This window comes from Ranitomeya variabilis, chromosome 1 (assembly GCF_051348905.1).
Source record: "Ranitomeya variabilis isolate aRanVar5 chromosome 1, aRanVar5.hap1, whole genome shotgun sequence".
In the NCBI taxonomy this organism is placed as follows: domain Eukaryota; kingdom Metazoa; phylum Chordata; class Amphibia; order Anura; family Dendrobatidae; genus Ranitomeya; species Ranitomeya variabilis.
Genome location: NC_135232.1, coordinates 245892455 through 245907772, shown reverse-complemented (window position 1 = coordinate 245907772; position 15318 = coordinate 245892455).

The following is a 15318-nucleotide window of genomic DNA, read 5'->3' as shown; positions in this document are numbered from 1 at the left end:
TGCTGACGCTTGGCAGTAGCTGGCCCATAATGGGACAACTGGTGTGCAACAGTGTCATCTGCCGATGGAGTGGTTGGCAGACTGCGTTCTGTGGAAGAGCTGTAGCTTCTGCAGGAGGACGAGGAGGAGGAGGAGGAGGGGGTGCGAACGCCTACAGCCAACTGTTTCCTAGACCGTGGGCTAGGCACAACTGTCCCTAAATTGATGTCGCCTGTGGACCCTGCATCCACCACATTCACCCAGTGTGCCGTGATGGACACATAACGTCCCTGGCCATGCCTACTGGTCCATGCATCTGTAGTCAGGTGCACCTTTGTACTCACAGATTGCCTGAGTGCATGGACGATGCGCTGTTTAACATGCTGGTGCAGGGCTGGGATGGCTTTTCTGGAAAAAAAGTGTCGACTGGGTAGCTCGTATCGTGGCTCAGCGTACTCCATCAGGGCTTTGAAAGCTTCGCTTTCAACTAACCGGTAGGGCATCATCTCTAACGAGATTAGTCTAGCTATGTGGGCGTTAAAACACTGTGTACGCGGATGCGAGGATAAGTACTTCCTTTTTCTAACCAGAGTCTCATGTAGGGTGAGCTGGACTGGAGAGCTGGAGATCGTGGAACTTTCGGGTGTGCCGGTGTACATGGCAGACTGAGAGACGGTTGGAGACGGTATTGTTTCCGCCGGTGCCCTAGATGCAATATTTCCTCCTACAAAACTGGTGATTCCCTGACCCTGACTGCTTTTGGCTGGCAAAGAAACCTGCACAGATACTGCCGGTGGTGCGGAAAATGGTGGCCTTACAGTGACGGAAGGGATGTTGCGTTGCTGACTAGCTTCATTGGCCGAGGGTGCTACAACCTTGAGGGACGTTTGGTAGTTAGTCCAGGCTTGAAAATGCATGGTGGTTAAGTGTCTATGCATGCAACTAGTATTTAGACTTTTCAGATTCTGACCTCTGCTTAAGCTAGTTGAACATTTTTGACAGATGACTTTGCGCTGATCAGTTGGATGTTGTTTAAAAAAATGCCAGACTGCACTCTTCCTAGACTCGGATCCCTTTTCAGGGATTGCAGACTGAGCTTTAACCGGATGGCAACGCTGTGCTCCAACAGGTTTTGGCTTTGACACGCGTTTTGGGCCAGATACGGGCCCGGCAGATGGAACCTGTTGCGATGTTGATGCCTGCTGCGGCCCCTCCTCCACCTCCGCTTCTGAACTACTGCCGCCTGCACCCTGTTCCCCCAATGGCTGCCAATCGGGGTCAATAACTGGGTCATCTATTACCTCCTCTTCGAGCTCGTGTGCAACTTCGTCTGTGTCACTGTGTCAGTCGGTGGTATAGCGTTCGTGGCGGGGCAACATAGTCTCATCAGGGTCTGATTGTGGATCTGTACCCTGAGAGGGCAATGTGGTGGTCTGAGTCAAAGGAGCAGCATAGTACTCTGGCTGTGGCTGTGCATCAGTGCACTCCATGTCAGAATATACTTGTAATGGGCATGGCCTGTTAAATGTTTCACTTTCTAAGCCAGGGACGGTATGTGTAAAGAGCTCCATGGAGTGACCCGTTGTGTCGCCTGCTGCATCCTTCTCTCTTGTTGTAGTTTTTGCTGAGGAGGACAAGGAAGCGACTTGTCCCTGACCGTGAACATCCACAAGCGACGCGCTGCTTTTACATTTACCAGTTTCGGAAGAGGAGGCAAAAGAGCTAGAGGCTGAGTCTGCAATGTAAGCCAAAACTTGCTGTTGCTGCTCCGCCTTTAAAAGCGGTTTTCCTACTCCCAGAAAAGAGAGCGTTCGAGGCCTTGTGTAGCCTGACGACGAAACTGGCTCCACAGCTCCAGACTTAGGTGGAATATTTTTATCCCCACGACCACCTGATGCTCCACTACCACTACCATCATTACCAGCTGACAATGAACGCCCACGACGACCTCTTGCACCAGACTTCCTCATTGTTTTAAAATCTTAACCAAAGTAACTTTATTTGTTGCTGTCAAACAACTTACACGGTGAGCTATAACTTCAGTATGATTTCAATATCCCTTAACAGGTTGGTGAGACCACAAGGAAAATCAGGCACAATGTTACACACTCTGTTTTCTGTGGCACAAAATCACAGAGATGACACACACGCAGGACTGTCACTCAAGCACTAATGTCAATATTAATCTCCCACCTAATTTATTTATTTTTTTTTCTCAGGGAGACTTTAGAAACCAAATAATATTAAAAAAAAAAAAAAAAAAAAAAGGCTTTCTATGGCCCACAATTAGAGAGAGAGAGGTGGCACACCCAGGAGTCAAGACTGGCGCACAAGCTGAAAGGGCAATATTACTCTCCCACTGTTTTTTTAAGTTTTTTTTTTATTTCAGGGAGACTTTAGAAACCAAATAATATTAAAAAAAAAATAAAAAAAAATAGGCTTTCTATAGCCCACTGAATGAGAGAGAGAGGTGGCACACCCAGGAGTCAAGACTGGCACACAAGCTGAAAGGGCAATATTACTCTCCCACTGTTTTTTTATGTTTTTTTTTTTTTTTTCAGGGAGACTTTAGAAACCAAATAATAAGAAAAAAAATAAATAAATAAATAGGCTTTCTATAGCCCACTGAATGAGAGATAGCACACACAGCAGTGGCACACAAGCCCTGACTGAGGCCAATATTTTTCTCCCACTGATTGATGTAGTGTTTTTGTGTTGAGGTAGATTTTAGAACACAAATCAAGGAAAAAAAAAAATGCTTTCTATGGCCCACTGAATGAGAGAGAGGTGGCACACCCAGGAGTCAAGACTGGCACACAAGCTGAAAGGGCAATATTACTCTCCCACTGTTTTTATATGTATTTTTTGTTTTTTAAGGGAGACTTTAGAAACCCAATAATATTTTAAAAAAAAATAAAATAGGCTTTCTATGGCCCACTGAATGAGAGGGAGAGAGGTGGCACACCCAGGAGTCAAGACTGGCACACAAGCTGAAAGGGCAATATTACTCTCCCACTGTTTTTTTATGTATTTTTTTTTTTTTCAGGGAGACTTTAGAAACCCAATAATATTTAAAAAAATAAATAAATAGGCTTTCTATGGCCCACTGAATGAGAGGGAGAGAGGTGGCACACCCAGGAGTCAAGACTGGCACACAAGCTGAAAGGGCAATATTACTCTCCCACTGTTTTTTTATGTATTTTTTTTTTTTTCAGGGAGACTTTAGAAACCCAATAATATTTAAAAAAAAAAAAAATAGGCTTTCTATGGCCCACTGAATGAGAGGGAGAGAGGTGGCACACCCAGGAGTCAAGCCTGGCACACAAGCTGAAAGGGCAATATTACTCTCCCACTGTTTTTTTATGTATTTTTTGTTTTTTAAGGGAGACTTTAGAAACCCAATAATATTTAAAAAAAAAAATAAATAGGCTTTCTATGGCCCACTGAATGAGAGGGAGAGAGGTGGCACACCCAGGAGTCAAGACTGGCACACAAGCTGAAAGGGCAATATTACTCTCCCACTGTTTTTTTATGTTTTTTTTTTTTTTTTCAGGGAGACTTTAGAAACCAAATAATAAGAAAAAAAATAAATAAATAAATAGGCTTTCTATAGCCCACTGAATGAGAGATAGCACACACAGCAGTGGCACACAAGCCCTGACTGAGGCCAATATTTTTCTCCCACTGATTGATGTAGTGTTTTTGTGTTGAGGTAGATTTTAGAACACAAATCAAGGAAAAAAAAAAAAATGCTTTCTATGGCCCACTGAATGAGAGAGAGGTGGCACACCCAGGAGTCAAGACTGGCACACAAGCTGAAAGGGCAATATTACTCTCCCACTGTTTTTTTATGTATTTTTTGTTTTTTAAGAGAGACTTTAGAAACCCAATAATATTTAAAAAAAAAAATAAATAGGCTTTCTATGGCCCACTGAATGAGAGGGAGAGAGGTGGCACACCCAGGAGTCAAGCCTGGCACACAAGCTGAAAGGGCAATATTACTCTCCCACTGTTTTTTTATGTATTTTTTGTTTTTTAAGGGAGACTTTAGAAACCCAATAATATTTAAAAAAAAAAATAAATAGGCTTTCTATGGCCCACTGAATGAGAGGGAGAGAGGTGGCACACCCAGGAGTCAAGACTGGCACACAAGCTGAAAGGGCAATATTACTCTCCCACTGTTTTTTTATGTTTTGTTTTTTTTTCAGGGAGACTTTAGAAACCAAATAATAAGAAAAAAAATAAATAAATAAATAGGCTTTCTATAGCCCACTGAATGAGAGATAGCACACACATCAGTGGCACACAAGCCCTGACTGAGGCCAATATTTTTCTCCCACTGATTGATGTAGTGTTTTTGTGTTGAGGTAGATTTTAGAACACAAATCAAGGAAAAAAAAAAAAATGCTTTCTATGGCCCACTGAATGAGAGAGAGGTGGCACACCCAGGAGTCAAGACTGGCACACAAGCTGAAAGGGCAATATTACTCTCCCACTGTTTTTTTATGTATTTTTTGTTTTTTAAGGGAGACTTTAGAAACCCAATAATATTTAAAAAAAAAAATAAATAGGCTTTCTATGGCCCACTGAATGAGAGGGAGAGAGGTGGCACACCCAGGAGTCAAGCCTGGCACACAAGCTGAAAGGGCAATATTACTCTCCCACTGTTTTTTTATGTATTTTTTGTTTTTTAAGGGAGACTTTAGAAACCCAATAATATTTAAAAAAAAAAATAAATAGGCTTTCTATGGCCCACTGAATGAGAGGGAGAGAGGTGGCACACCCAGGAGTCAAGACTGGCACACAAGCTGAAAGGGCAATATTACTCTCCCACTGTTTTTTTTTTTTAGGTTTTTTTTTTTTTTTCAGGGAGACTTTAGAAACCAAATAATATTAAAAAAAAAAAAAAAAAAATAGGCTTTCTATAGCCCACTGAATGAGAGATAGCACACACAGCAGTGGCACACAAGCCCTGACTGAGGCCAATATTTTTCTCCCACTGATTGATGTAGTGTTTTTGTGTTGAGGTAGATTTTAGAACACAAATCAAGGAAAAAAAAAAAAAATGCTTTCTATGGCCCACTGAATGAGAGAGAGGTGGCACACCCAGGAGTCAAGACTGGCACACAAGCTGAAAGGGCAATATTACTCTCCCACTGTTTTTTTATGTATTTTTTGTTTTTTAAGGGAGACTTTAGAAACCCAATAATATTTAAAAAAAAAAATAAATAGGCTTTCTATGGCCCACTGAATGAGAGGGAGAGAGGTGGCACACCCAGGAGTCAAGCCTGGCACACAAGCTGAAAGGGCAATATTACTCTCCCACTGTTTTTTTATGTATTTTTTGTTTTTTAAGGGAGACTTTAGAAACCCAATAATATTTAAAAAAATAAATAAATAGGCTTTCTATGGCCCACTGAATGAGAGGGAGAGAGGTGGCACACCCAGGAGTCAAGACTGGCACACAAGCTGAAAGGGCAATATTACTCTCCCACTGTTTTTTTATGTTTTTTTTTTTTTTTCAGGGAGACTTTAGAAACCAAATAATATTAAAAAAACCAAAAAAAAAAATAGCCTTTCTATGGCCCACTGAATGAGAGAGAGAGGTGGCACACCCAGGAGTCAAGACTGGCACACAAGCTGAAAGGGCAATATTACTCTCCCACTGTTTTTTTATGTATTTTTGGTTTTTTAAGGGAGACTTTAGAAACCCAATAATATTTAAAAAAAAAAATAAATAGGCTTTCTATGGCCCACTGAATGAGAGAGAGAGGTGGCACACCCAGGAGTCAAGACTGGCACACAAGCTGAAACGGCAATATTACTCTCCCACTGTTTTTTTATGTATTTTTGGTTTTTTAAGGGAGACTTTAGAAACCCAATAATATTTAAAAAAATAAATAAATAGGCTTTCTATGGCCCACTGAATGAGAGGGAGAGAGGTGGCACACCCAGGAGTCAAGACTGGCACACAAGCTGAAAGGGCAATATTACTCTCCCACTGTTTTTTTATGTTTTTTTTTTTTTTTTCAGTGAGACTTTAGAAACCAAATAATAAGAAAAAAAATAAATAAATAAATAGGCTTTCTATAGCCCACTGAATGAGAGATAGCACACACAGCAGTGGCACACAAGCCCTGACTGAGGCCAATATTTTTCTCCCACTGATTGATGTAGTGTTTTTGTGTTGAGGTAGATTTTAGAACACAAATCAAGGAAAAAAAAAAAATGCTTTCTATGGCCCACTGAATGAGAGAGAGGTGGCACACCCAGGAGTCAAGACTGGCACACAAGCTGAAAGGGCAATATTACTCTCCCACTGTTTTTTAATGTATTTTTTGTTTTTTAAGGGAGACTTTAGAAACCCAATAATATTTAAAAAAATAAATAAATAGGCTTTCTATGGCCCACTGAATGAGAGGGAGAGAGGTGGCACACCCAGGAGTCAAGCCTGGCACACAAGCTGAAAGGGCAATATTACTCTCCCACTGTTTTTTTATGTATTTTTTTTGTTTTTTAAGGGAGACTTTAGAAACCCAATAATATTTAAAAAAAAAAATAAATAGGCTTTCTATGGCCCACTGAATGAGAGGGAGAGAGGTGGCACACCCAGGAGTCAAGACTGGCACACAAGCTGAAAGGGCAATATTACTCTCCCACTGTTTTTTTAGGTATTTTTTTTTTTTCAGGGAGACTTTAGAAACCAAATAATATTAAAAAAAAAATAAAAAAAAAATAGGCTTGCTATAGCCCACTGAATGAGAGATAGCACACACAGCAGTGGCACACAAGCCCTGACTGAGGCCAATATTTTTCTCCCACTGATTGATGTAGTGTTTTTGTGTTGAGGTAGAATTTAGAACACAAATCACGGAAAAAATAAATAGGCTTTCTATGGCCCACTCAGTGAGAGATGGCACACACAGGGATGGCACTGTAGCAGAAATGCCAATCTTAATCTCCCACAAAAAAAACAAAAAAAAAACAGGGACTGTCCTACAATTACTATCTCCCTGCAGTAATGTAAGCCAGGTATGGCAGGCAGCAATAGGAGTGGACTGATGCACAAATTAAATAAAAAGTGTGGACAAACAAAAAAGATAGCTGTGCAGAAAGGAAGGAACAAGAGGATATGTGCTTTGAAAAAAGCAGTTGGTTTCCACAGTGGCGTACACACAGCAATACAGCTATCACGGAGCCTTCTAGGGCAGCCCAATGAGCTACAGCGCTGAGGGGAAAAAAAAAAAAATAGCTTCCACAGTCCCTGCACACCGAAGGTGGTGTTGGACAGTGGAAATCGCTGCAGCACAAGCGGTTTGGTGGTTAGTGGACCCTGCCTAACGCTCTCCCTGCTTCTGACGAAGCGGCAGCAACCTGTCCCTAAGCTCAGATCAGCAGCAGTAAGATGGCGGTCGGCGGGAACGCCCCTTTATAGCCCCTGTGACGCCGCAGACAGCAAGCCAATCACTGCAATGCCCTTCTCTAAGATGGTGGGGACCAGGATCTATGTCATCACGCTGCCCACACTCTGCGTTCACCTTCATTGGCTGAGAAATGGCGCTTTTCGCGTCATTGAAACGCGACTTTGGCGCGAAAGTCGCGTACCGCATGGCCGACAAGCACAGGGGTCGGATCGGGTTTCATGAGACGCCGACTTAGCCAAAAGTCGGCGACTTTTGAAAATGATCGACCCGTTTCGCTCAACCCTAGTGGTGAGCACTTTGACCCACCAAGTGCTTCACAGAAGTTTATAATGCAGAGCCGTAAAAATAAAAAATCATATTTTTTCACAAAAATGATCTTTTTGCCCCCAAGTTTTTATTTTCCCAAGGGTAAGAGAAGAAATTGGACCCCAAAAACTGTTGTGCAATTTGTCCTGAGTACGATGATACCCCATATGTTGGTGTAAACCATTGTTTGGGCGCATGGCAGAGCTTGGAAGGGAAGGAGCGCCATTTGACTTTTCAATGCAAAATTGACTGGAATTGAGATGGGACGCCATGTTGCGTTTGGAGAGCCCCTGATGTGCCTAAACATTGAAACTCCCTACAAGTGACACCATTTTGGAAAGTAGACCCCCTAAGGAACTTATCTAGATGTGTGGTGAGCACTTTGACCCACCAAGTGCTTCACAGAAGTTTATAATGCAGAGCCGTAAAAATAAAAAATCATATTTTTTCACAAAAATTATCTTTTCGCCCCCAATTTTTTATTTTCCCAAGGGTAAGAGAAAAAATTGGACCCCAAAAAATGTTGTGCAATTTGTCCTGAGTACGATGATACCCCATATGTGGGTGTAAACCATTGTTTGGGCGCATGGCAGAGCTTGGAAGGGAAGGAGCGCCATTTGACTTTTCAATGCAAAATTGACTGGAATTGAGATGGGACGCCATGTTGCGTTTGGAGAGCCCCTGATGTGCCCAAACTTTGAAACTCCCTACAAGTGACACCATTTTGGAAAGTAGACCCCTAAGGAACTTATCTAGATGTGTTTTGAGAGCTTTGAACCCCCAAGTGTTTCACTACAGATTATAACGCAGAGCCGTGAAAATAATTTTTATTTTTTTTCTCAAAAATGATTTTTTAGCACCCAGCTTTGTATTTTTACAAGGGTAACAGAATAAATTGGACCCCAAAATTTGTTTTCCAATTTGTCCTGAGTACGCTGATACCCCATATGTGGGGGGGAACCACTGTTTGGGCGCATGACAGAGCTCGGAAGGGAAGGAGCGCCATTTGGAATGCAGACTTAAATGGATTGGTCAGCAGCCGTCACGTTGCATTTGCAGAGCCCCTGATGTACCCAAACAGTACAAACCCCCCATAAGTGACCCCATATTGGAAACTAGACCTCCCAAGGAACTTATCTAGATGTGTTTTGAGAACTTTGAACCCCCAAGTGTTTCACTAAAGTTTATAGCGCAAAGCCGTGAAAATAAAAATTCTTTTTTTTTTCACAAAAATGATTTTTTTAGCCCCCAGTTTTGTATTTTCACAAGGGTAACAGGATAAATTAGACCCCAAAAGTTGTTGTCCAATTTGTCCTGAGTACGCTGATACCCCATATGTGGGGGGAACCACTGTTTGGGTGCATGACAGAGCTCGGAAGGGAAGGAGCGCCATTTGGAATGCAGCCTTAAATGGATTGGTCTGCAGGGGTCACGTTGCATTTGCAGAGCCCCTGATGTACCCAAACAGTACAAACCCCCCACAAGTGACCCCATATTGGAAACTAGACCTCCCAAGGAACTTATCTAGATGTGTTGTGAGAACTTTGAACCCCTAAGTGTTTCACTACAGTTTATAACGCAGAGCCGTGAAAATAAAACATCTTTTTTTTCCCACAAAAATGATTTTTAGCCCCCCAAATTTTTATTTTCCTAAGGATAACAAGAGAACTTGGACCCCAGAAGTTGTTGTTCAATTTGTCCCGAGTACGCTGATAACACATATGTTGGGGTAAACCCCTTTTTGGGCGCACGGGAGAGCTCGGAAGGGAAGGAGCACTGTTTTACTTTTTCAACGCAGAATTGGCTGGAATTGAGATTGGACGCCATGTCGCGCTTGGAGAGCCCCTGATGTGCCTGGACAGTGGAAACTCCCCAATTCTATCTGAAACCCTAACCCAAACACACCCCTAACCCTAATCCCAACGGTAACCCTAACCACACCCCTAGCCCTGACACACCCATAATTCTAATCCCAACCCTAATCCAAACGTAAATGTAATCCAAACCCTAACCCTAACTTTAGCCCCAACCCTAACTTTAGCCCCAACCCTAACTTTACCTCCAACCCTAGCCCTAACCCTAACCCTAACCCTACCCCTAACCCTAACCCTAAACGTGTCTGAAATACGTGGCACTGAAATACGTGGCACTGAAATACGTGGCACTGAAATACGTGGCACTGAAATACGTGGCACTGAAATACGTGATACGTGGCACTTAAATACGTGGCACTGAAACACGTGGCACTGAAATACGTGATACGTGGCACTGAAATACGTGGCACTGAAATACGTGGCACTGAAATACGTGGCACTGAAATACGTGGCACTGAAATACGTGGCACTTAAATATGTGATACGTGGCACTGAAATACGTGGCACTGAAATACGTGGCACTGAAATACGTGGCACTGAAATACGTGGCACTGAAATATGTGATACGTGGCACTTAAATACGTGGCACTGAAATACGTGGCACTGAAATACGTGGCACTGAAATACGTGGCACTGAAATACGTGGCACTGAAATACGTGATACGTGGCACTTAAATACGTGGCACTGAAACACGTGGCACTGAAATACATGATACGTGGCACTGAAATACGTGGCACTGAAATACATGGCACTGAAATACGTGGCACTGAAATACGTGGCACTTAAATACGTGGCACTGAAATACGTGGCACTATGACTGTCAGAAAATGTTCATTAAACGGTTAGGGGTGAGGTTAGGGGTAGAGTTAGGGTTAGGGTTTGGATCCCTTTATCACCTTGATGGTGGTGGGTGGCTTTTCAGTGTGTTTTCTGTTTTTTTTTCGATAAAAATGCATGCGTTTTTAACGCAAACAAACACATGTGCTTAAAAACGCAAGAAAATACTGCAGGTTGTATTTCTGAAAATGAACGCATGCAGAAAAAAACCGCATGCGTTTGAAAACGCGACCAAACGCGTACAAAAAAACCGCATGCGTTTTCAATGTTAAATATAGGGAAAAAACGCATGCGTTTTTTTGTGCAAAAAACGCTGCAGACAAAAACGCAAGTGTGAAACCAGCGACGCTTTTTATAGCAAAAAAGTTTTTGCGTCTCCACATTTTGAGACCTATAATTTTTCCACATTTTGCTCCACAGAGTCATGTGAGGTCTTGTTTTTTGCGGGACAAGTTGACGTTTTTATTGTTAACATTTTCGGACACGTGACCATTTTTGATCGCTTTTTATTCCGATTTTTGTGAGGCAGAATGACCAAAAACCTGCTATTCATAAATTTCTTTTGGGAGAGGCGTTTATACCGTTCCGCGTTTGGTAAAATTGATAAAGTAGTTTTATTCGTCGGGTCAGTACGATTACAGCGATATCTCATTTATATCATTTTTTTATGTTTTGGCGCTTTTATACGATAAAAACTAAAATATAGAAAAAATAATTATTTTGGTATCGCTTTATTCTCAGGACTATAACTTTTTTATTTTTTTGCTGATGATGCTGTATGGCAGCTTGTTTTTTGCGGGACAAGATGATGTTTTCAGCGGTACCATGGATATTTATATCAGTATTTTTGATCGCGTGTTATTCCACTTTTTGTTCGGCGGTATGGTAATAAAGCGTTGTTTTTTGCCTCGTTTTTTTTTTTTTTTTCTTACGGTGTTTACTGAAGGGGTTAACTAGTGGGGCAGTTTTATAGGTTGGGTTGTTATGGACGCGGCGATACTAAATATGTGTACTTTTATTGTTTTGTTTTTTTTTATTTAGATAAAGAAATGTATTTATGGGAATAATATATATTTTTTTTTTATTATTTATTTAGGAATTTTTTTTTTTTATTTTTTTTTTACACATGTGGAAAAATTTTTTTTTTTACTTTTTTACTTTGTCCCAGGGGGGGACATCACAGATCATTGATCTGGCAGTGTGCACAGCACTCTGCCAGATCGACGATCTGCTGTGAAGGGCTGCAGGCTTACCAAGTGTCTGCTCTGAGCAGACACTCGGTAAGCCACCTCCTTCCCTGCAGGACCCGGATGCCGCGGCCATCTTGGATCCGGGACCTGCAGGGAGGAAGAAGGTAGGAGACCCTCGCAGCAACGCGATCACATCGCGTTGCTCCGGGGGTCTCAGGGAAGCCCGCAGGGAGCCCCCTCCCTGCGCGATGCTTCCCTATACCGCCGGTACACTGCGATCATGTTTGATCGCGGTGTGCCGGGGGTTAATGTGCCGGGGGCGGTCCATGACCGCTCCTGGCACATAGTGCCGGATGTCAGCTGCGATATGCAGCTGACACCCGGCCGCGATCGGCCGCGCTCCCCCCGTGAGCGCCGCCGATCGGTGATGACGTACTATCCCGTCGGTGGTCATACGGGCCCACCCCACCTCGACGGGATAGTACGTCTGATGTCAGGAAGGGGTTAAATAAAAAATATTGCTATACTCACCTCTCCGACGCAGCCTGGACCTTACTGAGGGAACCGGCAGCGTTCTTTGCTTAAAGTGCGCGCGTTTACTGCCTTCCGTGACGTCACGGCTTGTGATTGGTCAAGTGCCGCCCATGTGGCCGCGACGCGACCAATTACAGCAAGCCGTGACGTAATTTTCAGGTCCTCAATGCCTAATTCTAGGCATTCAGGATTTGAAAATTACGTTACGGCTTGTGATTGGTCGCGTCGCGGTCACATGGGCGACGCGACCAATCACAAGCCGTGACGTCACGGGAGGCAGGAAACGCGCGCATTTTAAAATTACGTCATGGCTTGTGATTGGTTGCGTGCCACCCATGTGACCGCGACGCGACCAATCACAGCAAGCCGTGACGTAATTTCAGGTCCTGAATGCCTAATTCTGCATTCAGGACCTGAAAATTACATCACGGCTTGCTGTGATTGGTCGCGTCGCGGCCACATGGGCGGCACACGACCAATCACAAGCCGTGATGTCACGGAAAGCAGTAAACGCGCGCATTTTAAGCAAAGAACGCTGCCGGTTCCCTCGGTAAGGTCCAGGCTGTGTCGGAGAGGTGAGTATAGCAATATTTTTTATTTTAATTCTTTCTTTTACACATTAATGTTGTTTTGATACCGATACCCGATACCACAAAAGTATCGGATCTCGGTATCGGAATTCCGATACCCGCAAGTATCGGCCGATACCCGATACTTGCGGTATCGGAATGCTCAACACTACTCAGGAATGGAGATGGATATCAGACATATTTACCATCCAACAAAACTTTGAGGACTGCACCAAGATGGTGAACGATGATGACACCATAATTATCGTCACCATCCCACTACTCTGCATTCTGAAAACCTCTCTGCTCACAATTAAAGAGGATGCATTGCAGGTGGACAACGAGGACATGGAGCAAGGAACCATACAGGGCGATTACACTCAGCCCAGCCTCATGTCATCCCAATGTGGATTGGTAGACATTGAGGAAGAGGAAGAGGATGAAGAACAGGAGCTACTTTCATGCGCTATAGATGGTACTACAAGCACAGCTGTTATATCGTCTGTTCAGCATGGATGGCCTTAAGAAAGGGGGATAGAAGAGCATGGTCAGTCGTCCAGTTGGTGAGGACACGGAAGTCTTACCTGTTAGCAGTCTGGCACGCATGGCTGACTTTTTGTTGAGCTTTGTTTCCCGTGACCCTCGCATTATCAAAATTGTCGTTGACACTCATTACTGCTTGGTGACACTTCTAGAGCCACGCTACAAGGAGAACTTTCAATCTCTTCTATCAGTTGAAGACAGGTGTAATAAAATGGTGCACTACCAAAGGGCCCTTGTAGCGGAATTACAAAAAAAATTCCCATCTGAGAAAGCTGATAGCAGATGTCAGAGTTGGTTGTACAACTAAGGAGAACAAGCGAGAGAGACAGAATTACAATCCAGCACATGCAGGGGAACAATGGCAAAATTCTAGGACAGTTTTCTCAGACCATCCCAATGTGCTGACAAAGAGGCAAGGGGTGCTGTCACAAGAAGTGCAATGTTTGGGAAGATACCGAAGGTGTACCTTGCTGATAGTGCAAACGTCCTCTGGGATTCCTCTGTGCCTTTTAATTTTTGGGTATCCAAGCTGGCATTGTCATTTTTGTTTAGGTGTATTCTCATGCACCTCTTCACAACCACACATGGGTATACGCTTCCTGATTTGGTCTATTTGGTTTTATCCTCCTCCTTATCCTCATCTTCATCATCCACAACCACTAGAACACCATGGTGAACGTATTCCACGATGCAAAAGTCACAACATTTTTGTGCAAGGGTGTTTTTATAATGCCCGTTACGAATTTGAAACAAAACATTTTTTATTCCCCCAGGGGTAAAATGTTTGCATCACAAGTCTAGGAGACCCACTCCTTTAAATTGCGCCTAGTTTTTAATGAGGCCTTCCTCCACGTCTTATCATCCACTGCCACTAGAACACCAGGGTGAATGTGTTCTATGCTGCTGCAGCCAGCCAATTTTTTGGCAAGGGTGTCTATGATCCCTATAAAATATTTTTTTTAAAGTTATCCCCATGGGGAAATGTTACAGGCATTGCAAGTCTAGGAGACTCGCTCCTTTAAATCGGGACTATTTTTTAATGAGGCCTTCCTCCACGTCTCATCATCCACTGCCACTAGATCACCAGGGTTAACATGTTCCATGCTGCTACAGCCATTCAATTTTGTGGCAAGGGTGTCTATGATCCCCAAAAAAATTTTTTTAAAATGTACCCCCCATGGAGAAATGTTTGTCAGCCCATGCACTTACGAGTCTAGGAGATATGTGACTCTTGATGTGGACCTCATTGGTTCCACTTGAATCTGTGAATGTGGTTTGGAGTATTTTTTGGTGGATGTAGGGTTGCAGCATGAACACTTCCCACATGGCATGAATCCCAATTTTTGGGGAGCAACTGGCATTGATGATTTTCCTGAAAAGACCGGTTTTGTTGTTGGCGCTAAGAGAAGGCCCAAATTCTGTTCTTTCGTATACACAAATCTGGGATTGTTTGGTAGTAAATCCCCAATATTTTTGTCACCCTGCAAATTTGGGCCAATGTTTCCTAACAATATTGTTGAACTTTTTATATCGCAAGTGGAACTGGGTAATTATGGGTAGATTTTTTATTTGGTGTTTGATGTTTGATTTTTACCTTGTGTATCAACCTTTCCCTTGGTATGTGGCTTGCTGCCTGTCTAGCGATATCCAGAGTTTTTATATCATACCCTTTTGCTTCAAATTGTTAAGTGATATGTGCAGTCTCATTATTGTAGACATCAAGATCTGTACAATTTCTTCTGATGCGCATATATTGCCCTTTAGGGATGTTTGTGAGCCAAACCGGGAGGTGACAGCTTGTGATGTGTATAAAGCTGTTTGAATCTACCTCTTTGTTGAAACATTTGGCTTTTAATACGTTATTTTCTACATATATTGTTAGATCCAAAAAATTAACCTTGGTGTTGCTAAGAGTGGGTGTAAACTCCAAACCAAACTGATTGTTGTTTAGATTTGCAATAAAAAGATTTAATTTTGTTGCAGTGCCTTCCCAAATAAACAGGATATCGTCGATAAAGCAATGCCAAAGTTTTAGTCCTGTTCGTAGTGTACCTTTTTGAA